Source organism: Carassius auratus, chromosome 9 (assembly GCF_003368295.1).
Source record: "Carassius auratus strain Wakin chromosome 9, ASM336829v1, whole genome shotgun sequence".
Lineage (NCBI taxonomy): Eukaryota > Metazoa > Chordata > Actinopteri > Cypriniformes > Cyprinidae > Carassius > Carassius auratus.
In genome coordinates, this window is record NC_039251.1 from 33757622 (window position 1) to 33770941 (window position 13320).

Genomic DNA, 13320 nt, shown 5'->3' on the forward strand with positions numbered 1-13320 from the left:
TAGGATGTTATGCAAACTGTGCACTCTGATGTCATTTGTTACATTCCTGCTAGCATTTTTCAGTTTTTAGGCATCGTCTGAGTGTGTCTACAACCCAGGGCTGTAACCACCATAGACACTGTGGGGGACAAGTCCTTCCCCCCAAAAATTATAAATGACAAATTACGCCAAATGTTACATTTGTTAGCTGGCATCTTTCAGTGGTCTAACCATGCTAACCATGAATGAAGAGGGGTCATATGATGTTGCTAAAAAGAACATTATGTTGTGTATTTAGTGTAATGCAATGTATTTATGAGGCTTAAGGTTAAAAAAAACATTATTTTGCACATACTGTACACTATTGTTTCTCCTCTATTCTCACCTTTTTGAAAGCGTTGATTTTTACAAAGCTTATCGTTCTGAAAAGTGAGGTGTGCTCTGATTGGCCAGCTGTCCAGTGCTTTGTGATTGGCCAAATACTTCATGCGTGTGAAGGAAATGTTACGCCCCTTTCTCTACGTGATGCTGAGTCCTGGCGCTACGAGACAAAACAAATAAAACCCATTACAAACGAGGCATTGGTTGTATCCAGTGGGGAAATAATATTGGATTTTAATGACTTATGTTGTCTTTTTACGTGTTGTGTTTTGCGTTGCGTAAACTTAAAACCCTGTCTGCATTTGTGATCTGAGAAATGACAAACAACAAGCGCTACTCTACACTGATCAAAACTAATGTTTTATTCATCAGTGGCAAATCCTTTAACTATGAAAACATACTTACAGGCTGTGAGTCAGAACAGCAGGCATTGTAGTCTACTCTCCCAGGATCAGGAATATTTGGGTTGAACTATTCTGGAACTGTGTTGTAAAAACAACTTAACCACTGATTTCTAGTTGTGTCCTCTTTTGGAAAACCAAACAAAGTATGGTGTTATGCAAATCTTCCCTTGTGTTTAAACAAAGTGTTTTAGGGGGGCATGGACGAGTATTAACTTTTATAAAGAACATCTCTTTGGATTTGAGCCTTTAGTGATTGCAAATTTACTAACATTATATATTGGTCTTATCTATTCACAAACAGCTTGTAACACTCAAAAGACGAAGGAAAACTTGAAATCCCATCATATGACCCCTTTACAAAGGCCCTCCCCCTAATATTCAATCTCCAAATCTTTAAATAGCCAATCAAAGCAACTAAAAATTCACTGTAAAAAATGTTTAAGTTGAAACAACTTACAGGAACAACATGAGGGTGAGTAATTAATACAATTTTATTAAATTATAAAAAAATTGTTTTTGGGTGAACTATCCCTTTGAGTTCATATTTCATGATGACACTGCTTTTTAACAATCAAGATCCACAATAACAAAAACAAACCTCACCAGAAAAAAATACAAATGATATGTGTTCACAATATAGAGAGCTTTAGTGATGACGTATTTTTATAGGCCAAAACTAAGAAACAAGTATTTAACACTTCCCATTCCATCATCCCGAAGTTAGTGGGTTTTATTTTAACATTTAACATACATCAGTAATGTCCCTTTGTAGTTTTTTTTTTTTTAGTTTTTTTTAGTTTGATAACAAGTGGCTAAATGGGACTACAGAGGTTGTTGAACATATTTAACGTCGTCACACCAAACTCACTAGTCTACTTTTACCACCTCATTGTGTTCGAACTCAATCATTCGGGGGAAAAGGTATCAATTAAAGACGATATTCAACAAGTGGTGATGTTGAAGTCATGCAACTATGGTTTAGTTAATTTATAATCATGTTTACGCATCTGGCATTTAGGCATGAAAATGTATGAAAGTGAAGACTATTGTTTAGGAAACCAGGGTGATGTGAGCTTCCAGACTGACCTACACAAATACATAATCACTACAGTGCTGTATACTGATTCACTACATATAGGGATCTAGTGAGACAGAATGAGACACAGCACATATACTGTACAAGGAATGCTTGTTTCTCCTCTGGTGTGTCAGCACTACCCTGTCCCTAGTAAATTATATTGTCATATTTGTTTTTCAGTCTGACAGCAGTGTTGAGAGCTAAAGGAAATGATTTACTTAGGACTGATCAAACGCTCCTCGCAGAAGAGCGCAACTCTGTCTCCATCAGACGGAGAAACAAATTAATCACGTGACTCACGACTTCTGGAGCATCCGTCACGGACAGGAAGACGTCTCCATGTGGCGTGTCTGTTTCTCTGTATGTGTGTCTCACAGTGTACTAAGTGCAATAAATCTGCCCGAGCGCTTGTAGCGGAAAGGTGAAGTCTCAGAGCCGGAGAAGCTCCGGGCGTTTCTTGCTCTCGAACAATGTGGAGATCAAAGAGTTCATCTCTGACAGCTGATGACTGGCTTCCCATGGCCGGTTCACCAAAGGAGGATCACACCTGCAGCAGGTGATTACAGGTAGATCTGCCTGCCTCTAATTGGACAATAAACACTACTCTCCGCCTGCTAATGGCTGCAGTCTGCCTCTCAGACGCCACTCTGCTATTTGGCCGTTGCCAGAAGTCTCCTCCGCATGGCCACCATGATGACACGCTGCAAAAGCATTCAAAGTAAACTGCCGGATAACTTGCAATCTCAGCCTTTAAGACGAGCCAGAGAGAAAGAGAGCATGAGTGCAGTCATGATCATTCATTATCTTCCTCTCTTGTGTGTGTACCTGAAGCAGTTGGGTTAGTTCTGTTAATAGCCTTTCAGCTGTAATGATGTTCTTTTCACAGGTTTGTAAGAGTAGTGAACATTCTTGAAGTGACTGGAACACACAACATTCCTGTGACGCTCATCTCATGCTGGATCTTGACGTTATGCCTTTGCTATAAAATGTCTATGGATATGTTTGGAATAGAATAGTACCCGGTGTTACTTAGGAAATGTAATAAGTTACAGATTACAAGATATTCTGTTCAAAATGCAATAAGTAGTGTAACTATTAATTGATTACTCCTCTACATTTTGGTCAAACTTTATTTCCAATTCTCGCTTAACGAACCATTAACCACAGCTTTTGCCTCAATAAACGACTAATTTGCTGCTTATTAATAGTTAGTAAGATAGTTTTTGTGTGTAGATTTTGAGTAGGATTAGGGATATAAAATATGAACATGCAAAACATGCATTATAAGTACAAATAAACAGCGAATATGTTAATACGCATGCTAATAAGCATCTAGTTAATAGTGAGAATTGGTCCCTATACTAAAGTGCTCCCTAAATTCTAATAAACTGTAAATAATTTTCAAACGTTTAAAGCAGACAGGGTTAACCTTACTATAAGACTATGATCCCAGGGGCATATGATGCGATTTCAAGTTTTCCTTTGTCTTTTGACTGTTACAAGATGTTTGTGCATATATAAGATACCTAAAGTTGCAAAAACTAAAGTCTCAAACCCAAAGATATATTCTTTTTAAAAGTTCAGACTCGTCCACGTCCTCCTAAAATGTTTCGTTCTAACAAACCCCCAATACTTTTTTTTTTTTTGCAGATTTGCATAGCACCACCCAAATGTTCACAAAGAAAGTAGATTCTCACTGTAGTATTGTTGCTGCAATCATGTTGTGGAGACAGTGTGCTTACAAATATGTTCATATGTTATATGCTTGAGGCATTCGGCCAATCACAACGCACTAGATAGCTGGCCAATCAGAGCACACTTCGCTTTTCAGAGCAATTCGCTTTGTAAAAAATGGCGAGTTTCAGAAAGGCGGGGCATAGAGGAGCCAACAATTATGTATGGTATGTGGAAAAAAAACCTAGATCATGTTAACACATGACATTACACCAAATACACAACACAGTGTATAGTGTTATCAAAAACATCCCTTTTCACACAATCACGACTAAAACATAATGGCCAAATAAATGGTCAAAACGCATAAAACTTTTATTTTTATTTTTTTACCACTATCATGTAAACACCACCTAAATGTATTGTTCAGAACAGACCAGTAATGTATAGCAAAGAAAAATTATATTATAATGATATGCATTATAAACAACATTAATTCTAAACAGCAAGCCTAAACTAATTTATTGAAAGCTGAGCAGAATCTATCGACTCATCAGGAATAAACTATAGAAAATATCTCGGGCTCAAGTAGTGCTCTCATTCGACGAGTGCTTGACGTTAACTGGCACATTAAGACGCAGCACATTTCAGATATTAAAAACATGACTTATATTTAAAAAAAAAAAAAAAAAAAAACCTTTGCGCAATATGTGTATTTTCAGTAGGCAAAACAATATTTTATTTTACCCCAATGTGAAGTGCGCAAAAGAGCAAATGAACTGAATCTCCTTCCTTCACTCACTTACTGATTGCAATGGCAAAGTATAGGCAAAGCAGTAAACACTCTTCATGCATACTAGCAATACCATCCCAATCATAACCTATACTTTCTGATGTAGAAATAGGTTTTGCTCAGATACAGTCTCACAGGAATTCATAACTATTTTGCATTTTGGTGATATCCTGGGTTATTCATATGAATTCTTACAATCTCTTTTGTTTTCATACAACCCAGAGACCAAGGGGGACCGTCATGCATTTTTGTAGATTGCTCCTTCAACAAATGTCTGCATGAAAACCAGCTGGTTTCTGGTGAGATTAGGCTGGTTTTGCTCCCCAATACTGATCCTCATGACAGAACAGTAATAAATGTGATGCACAGCACAGGTCTCTGCAGCAGTTTTGTCGAGGAGCAGGAGGAGTTTGAGGGCTGTTATTTTTCTCACATCACACAGAGAGGGACTCATGGAGAATCTAATACTTGTTTGCTAAACAGTAGCATGTACCCTGCAGAGGAAGCACTGATATCAGCCGATTTATCAGGAAAAATAGAGTCATGTACAAAACAATTCTGTATTAATCATTTCTAAACCCGATTTTAATGTTTGTGCATAAGAATTGTTTTATAAAGATTAATTAATTCTGCTTGTGTTTAATAAATGAGGCCTATCATCCTTTTACAGATATATTTGAGTGTTTCTTCAATAAATACTTTGTGAAATAAGTTTCAGTTAATTTTTTTACAAGCATGTGTATGTCTCATTTGGTATCATTTATTTATTATATTGATTTTAGCATGATATCTTCCATCATATTCGCTTGATTGCTTGATTTCAAGGTCAGAAACAGCTGATGATAAACACTTTCATTTGCCAGTACACATACAAGAATATAATACATCATATTCCATTCAAAAGAGAATTACTTCTATCGCTCCTATATAAAGCTCATTATATTTAAGGAGTAATCCTAACAGAAAACACACACACACACACATATATTATTTGCCATCACAAGAAAGAAAAACACATTTTAAAATACATTCGAATATTCTTTTAAACTGTAATAATGTTTCACAGTATTAATAATTTAACTGTATTTTTAATCAAATAAATACAACTTTGAAATGCATAAGAGACTTCTTTCAGAAACATTAAATAATTGTACTGATTTAAACATTTAAACACTGGTTGTGTATATTATAAAGCATTTTGAATATTTGAATTTTCTCTTCTTTTCATATTGCTTTATTTATTTATGATTCTACCCTTGATGACATCCAAAAAGAGTTTTAGCTATAAAAATGGGCTTTAAGGCGTAATCTAATATAGTGATTTAAACTGTTTATATTTTCGACTTAAATAACAAACCTTTTAATACAGACGATGTTACTGAATTATGTTCAGGTTACCTGGCTGAACGTGTTCAGAGCATTTTATCGCTATATAAGTGTTGTGTGTTTGAGAATGTGTCCATGTGCATGTTTGAAGTCTGAGGCTAGATGCTCGTTTGGATGTGAATGTAATTACGGTAAGAAGATCAAAGACGGCCAGGACGAGTGATGTTTCACACAGCTCTCTCTTTCTTCCGCTCTTCTGTTCTTCCCTCCAGCCCTGCTGCTGCGCGCACATCTCCGCTCGTAAAAAATGATGAGGGCCGTATTTGTCATCTTTATGACTGAGAGGTATTCTGAGATCAAGACTTCACGACAGATGCTGTCTCTCTCTGGTACCACGGTAAAGTGAAGGTATCAGATGGAAATAACATGGTACTGAATCACTACTGTATACCATTTTATATATAGCAAGAATACTATGGTTCTGCCATGCTACATGTTCAAAAGCAGTCTCTTAATTATTGATATTATCCACATTTTAGGTTATAATAGGCTACTAGTGAGAAACATGTTGAAACCAAAATAGGTGACATGCATCAAAAAGCTTTTCTTTGTCTTGATTTCAGCTCTGCTCATGCATTTACTCAACAAACTTCACATGGGATGCTTGTAAACAGTGTTAAAGGAACAACTTGAGTTCCAGTTTCATACAGAAATGTATACATAGATCTATTTTTGTTAGTGTACTTCTCAATCCAGTCAGTTTTTAAGTGTACACTGTACTAGTACTAGTGGAACGAATCTGTCTGTCCTATAGAAAGCTTCAAACTCAGCTGATTACACAGTGGCATGAAGTAGTAGTTAATCAATTAAAAGGCATTTCTGGAGCATTATTTATAAGATTTAACCTTTATATGCAGCTGACATCTTTTCTTTGGGTTAGTTCATTTGCAGCAGATGTCTGGCCGGGGTTTTACTGTGTAAATGTGAGCCCCTCCAGCGCGGGCAGCTGCTTTCTAATGTACTCGAGAGGTAAATTGGTGTGTCTTGAGTAGGTGTGTTGACCTTTAAGAGACAGGGAAAGGACATTGAGTCCAACTGAATGCCGCAGCACTAATGCCTCACAACGACTATCTTAGCAGGAAGCCTCACATAAAATACTTGTGCATTAATATGTGTGAAGGGGGGGGCAACTTAACTATAGTTTGGGGACAAAATTGTCCCCAGTCGTTCTCAGGTGAAAGAAGGAGATTAATAAAATACAATACACACTGCCACTTTTTAAAGATGCTCAGCAATAATGTATTTTGATCAAATAATTTTACATTGTTATAAAATATTTTGATTTCAAATAGAGACAGTTCTTTGGAACGTTCTATTCACTAAAGAATACTGAAAAATATTGTTGCAAGCTTTCCATAAAAATATGACATTGATAATCAGAAATGTTTCAAATCAGCATATTGAAATGATTTCTAAAGAAAAATGAGGCTCTAATGACACTGAACATTTAGATTTGATCACAGGAACACATGACATTTTACACAGCATTCAAATATTCAGTTAGTTTTAATGGTTCTTCACAATATTACTGTCTTATATTACTACATAAATGCAGCATAAGGGACTTTGCCAAATGCCAAACAAATCCACCCCAAAACTTTGGAAAAATAGTGCATCACATTGCAGTTATATAATAATTATATGTTCTTTTTCTTTAATAAAGGTGGTTCATAAAAACAACAACAACAACTAATAATTAGTGTGTCTAAAATAGTAAATATATGACTATTTAGAATAGTGTTTTATTTAGCTATCATTTACAGTAATCCATGACTGGAATATACACCGAATACAAATAAAAGATATTACAAATATTAAGTCACTGTGGTTTCTCTCTCAAAAAAAACAACAAAAAAAAGTAAAACATTTACAACTAAATTTTGAGCATTTATAGGAATATTAGTGTTAAAAAAAATTATTCATGTTTTCATTCATTCATTCAATCTGCTTTAGGTCTACATAAGAAAATAAGCCACTTTGGCTATATCTGACACATTTGACTATGATTTTATGAATTATTAAATAATTATTTTATTGAAATGGCATGTTCTAAATACAGCTTTTCATCTGTAGAATAAAGCAAAACTCTATCCAGATGCTGAATATGAGCTTGATCCACATCTGTCATCAGTCTCTGAAGTGTTTAGTGGCACAGGACACGTTGCAAACAGAGAACACAAAACTCCTGTCATCCGAGCTACTGGTCCTGAAGCCTCGGCCAACCAGAGGAGACTTTATAGAGTGAAAAACCACGGGCTCCATGCAAGGATCGAGGAGCTGCTGTTTCCGGTCGCTTCAGTCACTTTCAGCTGTACGAGAGAGATGCTGGGAAGATGTCTGAGGGTCCACACACTGTGACACCTCGTGGGTCTGAGCTATCCTGAAGGAAAACAGGCCTCTCGTTCCCATGAGGAGCGCGGGTCCCTGCTGAACACCGGGATTGAGGCTGGAGATCAAGAAATGAGACGACTGACACGGAGCATAAACAGAAGCAGATGGCATTAATAAAGTGCTTTGGGAGTGTGTGTGTGTGTTTTCACGACTGTATAAGATAGAAATAGCTGACATACAAGCATTTTCTAGCTGGTGAAAATACTACAAATCTTTTTGGCCGCCACTGTGTGTGTGGAAACGGTGATACTTTTTTTTCAGGACTTCAGGATAAATGGCTCAAAAGAACAGCATTTATTTGAAAGACAAATACATTTTTGTTGAAATGTAAAAGCCTTGTACTGTCACTTTTGATTAGATAAATGCATCCTTGCTGAATCTAACTGTTAATGTCTTTAAAAATATAAAATATATTGAATATTACAGACGCCAAACTTCTAAACTTTAATGTATATTATAATGCACTATACCTTTATACTATATATATATAATGCACATTATAAAATGTATTCTTGTTTACGCTGATCTTGTATTATTACATGTAATAACTGAGTGTTAATCTTGTGTTATAATGCTTTACACTTTTAGGTATTTCCACATATTCTAATCTATTATAACTATAGTCACAATTAATAATGTAACATACAATATAAAGACGGAAAACATTCAGAAGTACTGTATGATAATGTTTTGCACTGTATAAGGCGTATATGACTGTGTTATTAATATGTTATAATGCATTAAGTTTGTCTTTAATAGATTAAAAGCTAATAGACACAGAGTTGCGTGAGTGTGCTTGTGAGTGAGTGTGTGACTGTGCATGTGTGTGTGTGTGTGTGTGTGTGTGTGTGTCCATCAAGGTGTTTGTACCAGTGTTATCAGCTGTGATGTTGAGTGGAGTGTTTGTGTGTGTTGTTGAGGTAAATACTCTGCCAGTATGATTGATTTCAGCACTGATGAGTGCAGCGTTCACCTGCTCACAGGCAGCAGATACTGATCACAGCTTTCAGAAACTCAAATCCACCCCCAGTACTGCAGGAAACACAGAATCAGTCTCAGCTCACAGAGAGATTTTGTTGCAGTTGTTCACCTTGCCAGACTTTGATTTGCGTCCATCCACATGCAAATCTGGAAAAATGCTAGAAACACACTCTATACAAGTAAAAAAATAAAAATAAATGCTTACTCTTACTCAATTACTCTTGACAATAACAAACCTCAATATTACAATAGAGTTTCTCCCAAATATTAAATAATAGAAAAAAACATACTTTTAAAAGAATATACTTACTGTAAGTCAAACTGAATGCAATGTTTTGAAACACTAGCTTAAACGCTATTTACAATTAAATGAAAACTTTTTATAGTTTTTCCAATGATCTGAACTTTAGAGTGTTTGTTTGAAACATTTAGTAGGAATTGAGTACATCTTTAAATGTAATTTCATAATTACTTCTATTGAGTTTTTCTATTGAGTTCTATTACAAAATAGCTATACGGCTGAATGTACTGACAAGCTTTTACAGTAAACTAAAATATTTAAAGTCATTTCCACTGAAACTTTTTGTTGTATATTTAAATATATTTGTAATTACCTATTTGTGATCATTAAATTGTCACTTAGTATGGTTACTTTATAGTTAACACACATTGTAGTTTATATGTGCTTTAGTCAGCACATCAAAACAAGTGTGCTCCATTTATCTTATTAAGTTTTATTATCTGTTTGTACTATAAGTTCACTTCTTTGTCAGCTAGCTGCGAATATGTTGCCTAACAATCTTGAATTGGTTTGCTCAGCAAGATTTTCTTCAAACTACCGCTTCACCAAAACAGTGGTTGACTCATTTTTGAAAAGTTTACTCTAATGTCCACTATAGTGTCCATTTTTTTCAGCTACACTGAAAATGAAGAATTGCGTTATGAATTGTGTTCTGACATATTTCTCATTTCTCAATGGATGCCTTTAACCAAATCCCAAATTCCTGAACTTTTGCTGACATGATGGAGCGTCACACCCTTGGGCTTTTTATTTCGAAGAAGGGCATGTAATTACATTGAATGTCCACTAGTGGTGTAGTTCTAATCTTGACTGCTTTAAAAAATAGTACGTTTTAAAAGAAATCAAATCATAATATTAACATAAAACTAAATAAAATTTCATGACTTAACACACCAAAGTACATTTAAAAGTAGACTCTATAATAAAATGTATAATATCAAGTTTTATATATTTTTTTTTTAAATAATATTTTTGTCATGCTTTAAAGAAGTACATTTATTTTGAGGTGTTGACTAACATACTAAAGCACATTAAGTACTTGATTATATTATGAACTGTAGTGCATTATTCAATATAATATTCATAGTAAGTTTCATACGTGTTTATACTAAATAAAAAATAAGTACATATAAATGCATTTGTAATAATGGAGTTGCAATTTAATCCTCCATCAGATCTACATCCTGACTCTCTCTCTCTCTCTCTCTCTCTGAACATCTATTATCTTATAGACTTGTCTGTCTCTGAGCTCTGTCTCACCTCTGCTGTCTTGGCTCCGGATGGGGCGATTTTTTCTCCAAACTACAGGTGTTTTCATTAGGGCTAATGATAGCATGCGACGCTCAGCGCCGTGGTGATCGCTGTTGTTTATTAGTTCTGTGATAAGCATTATAACAAAACGCACATGTCACAGCGAGCGTCCCGTGGCCTGCCGGCACTAATGAGATAAATAAATGAATTTAGTACAGCCACAAATGGCTCCTGAGAGCTAGTTACCAGAGCCGGAGAGGAGAGAGATGAGGTGAGCGCTCTCGCCAGGGCCAGGCGACGGCTGATGTACATATGTCCTTGATTACCGCCGGTTCCCCTGCTTTTATTCTAATAAGTGACATTCTTTGTACTCCTGTGGACAGCTAGACAGTCTGACAGTGGATGGGAATAAATATTGCATGTGGCTCACATTAAGCTGTCAGCTGCGAGCCAAGAGAGAGACGGAGAAATTCACGTGATGTTCAGAGCAGCTACACTTTCTCAGCTCTTGTCACAATTGTCACATCTTGATGATCTCTCCCCTCCATATCCCCCATCTCTCTCTCTCTCTCTCTCTCTCTCTCTCTCTTTCTTTTTCCTTCACCCTCCACCCCATCATCTCTCTCTCTCTTTCTCTCTCTCAGTGTCATCATGGCTTATCTCAGTACAGTATTTAGTGCAGCCGGGTTTGTTTGACTTTATCCCTATTCAGCAATCTTTCATGATGATGATGATGAAGCATCTATCTCGGGTTTTGCACTATGTGGGTGGAGTTTGTGTGTTTTGCGTCAGCACTGATTGTTTCATGTGGGCGTCTCCGCTAATTGTTCATCAGCACCAGCTGCCACTCATTACCCTTCCCTATATATTGCCCTGTCTAGCGTCTTGTGTTTGTCAGAGCGTTGTTAGTTAGTCTGTGTCTCATGTTCTGCCTTCCTTGTGTTTGTTTCTCGTCGTTGATTGTCCTGTCTTCCCGGAACCCCTTCCACTCACCTCATCACTGGATTACACCACTTATCTTCATTGCTCCTTCCCCCGCAGTTCCTGTATCACACTCTCCTGCAGCCAGCTCACCATCACACCATGGATCATCTGAGAGCTCTGCCTCTTCCTGGACTGTGCATCCCTGTCAATAATCACCAGTTCCCCTGCCTTCATGTTCTTTGTTTGTTTGCTTTCATTAAATACTATTTAACTCGAGGACCTGTCTGTAGCGGATTACTCCATCATGTTCCGCACCTTGGTGGCCATGTGCCAGTGAAACGAGGAGGCGCAGTGGGATCGATTCCTGCATGGGTTGGCCGACCGTGTTCATAAGGAGATCTACCTCCTCGAGTTACCAACCAGTCTCAATGGCCTCATCGCCTTGGCGCTCCGTGTCGATGCCCGGATTAACCATCTAGGAGCACAGGCCAGTCACTCATGTCTTCTCAACTCCCCGGAGAGTGGTAACTCGAGTCGATAGAACATGGTCGGTCCCATCATCGTTCACGAACCCATGCAGGTGGGTACAGCTCGACTATCCCGGGAGGAGAGAGAGAGGCAGAGGTCCCGAGGAATGTGCTTATACTGCGGTGGCTCAGGTCATATCCTTCATACATGTCCGGTAAAAGAGCCACCCCCTTAGTAAGTTTGAGGCTACTATCGGGTGGGATCTCCGCTGGGAAGTACTCAACTACATCATCAACTCTCCTTCCGGTGAAACTGCGGTGGGGCAACCACACTCACAGCTGTCATGCCCTTCTGGACTCTGGAGCCGAAGGTAATTTCATTGACACTGTCCTTGCACATCCATGTCACCTCACTCAATGGCCAGGAACTGCCACACGTCACCCACACCACTGAACCTATAACCTTGCTCACCTCAGGCAATCACACCGCAACCCTGTCCTTACTCCTCGTGGACTCCCCTGTAGCACCCATCATTTTATGTCATCCCTGGTTGGTCAAGCACAATACACGAGTGGATTGGGGTTCCAACACTGTCACCTTGTGGAGTGAAAATTGTCATGAGTCTTGTCTGGTTTCTGCTTGTCCTGCTGTGTCTTTTTCTGTTTTTCAGGAGGAGACCATGGTTTTGTCAAATGTACCCGCGGAGTACCTGGACCTGAAAGAAGTGTTCAGTAAGTCCCGTGCTGCTTCTCTCCCTCCGCATCATCCCTATGACTGTGCCATAGACTTAGTTCCAGGTAAGTCTCCGCCTAAAGGCAAGCTTTACGCTCTTTCTATTCCGAAAAGAGGGAGGCCATGGAGAAATACATTTCTGATTCCTTGGCTTCGAGGTTCATCTGCCCTTCCTCTTCTCCATTGGGAGTGGGATTCTTTTTTGTTGATAAAAAGGATGGTTCTCTGCGACCTTGTATTGGTTACCGAGAGCTGAACAACATCACTGTAAAGAATACCTATCCTTTGCCGTTGAAGTCTTCAGCATTCGAGAGGTTACAGGGAGCATCCATCTTCACAAAATTGGATTCACGTAATGCTTATCATTTGGTCCGCATCAGGAAGGGGATGAGGGGAAAACCACCTTCAACACTCCTAGAGGGCACTTTGAATATTTGGTGATGCCATTCGGGCTCGCCAACTCGCCGCGGGTTTTCCAAGCACTCGTGAATGACGTGTTGCGAGACATGGTAGATCAGTTTATATATGTTTACCTGAATGACATACTGATTTTTTCTTCATCTCTCCAGGAACATGT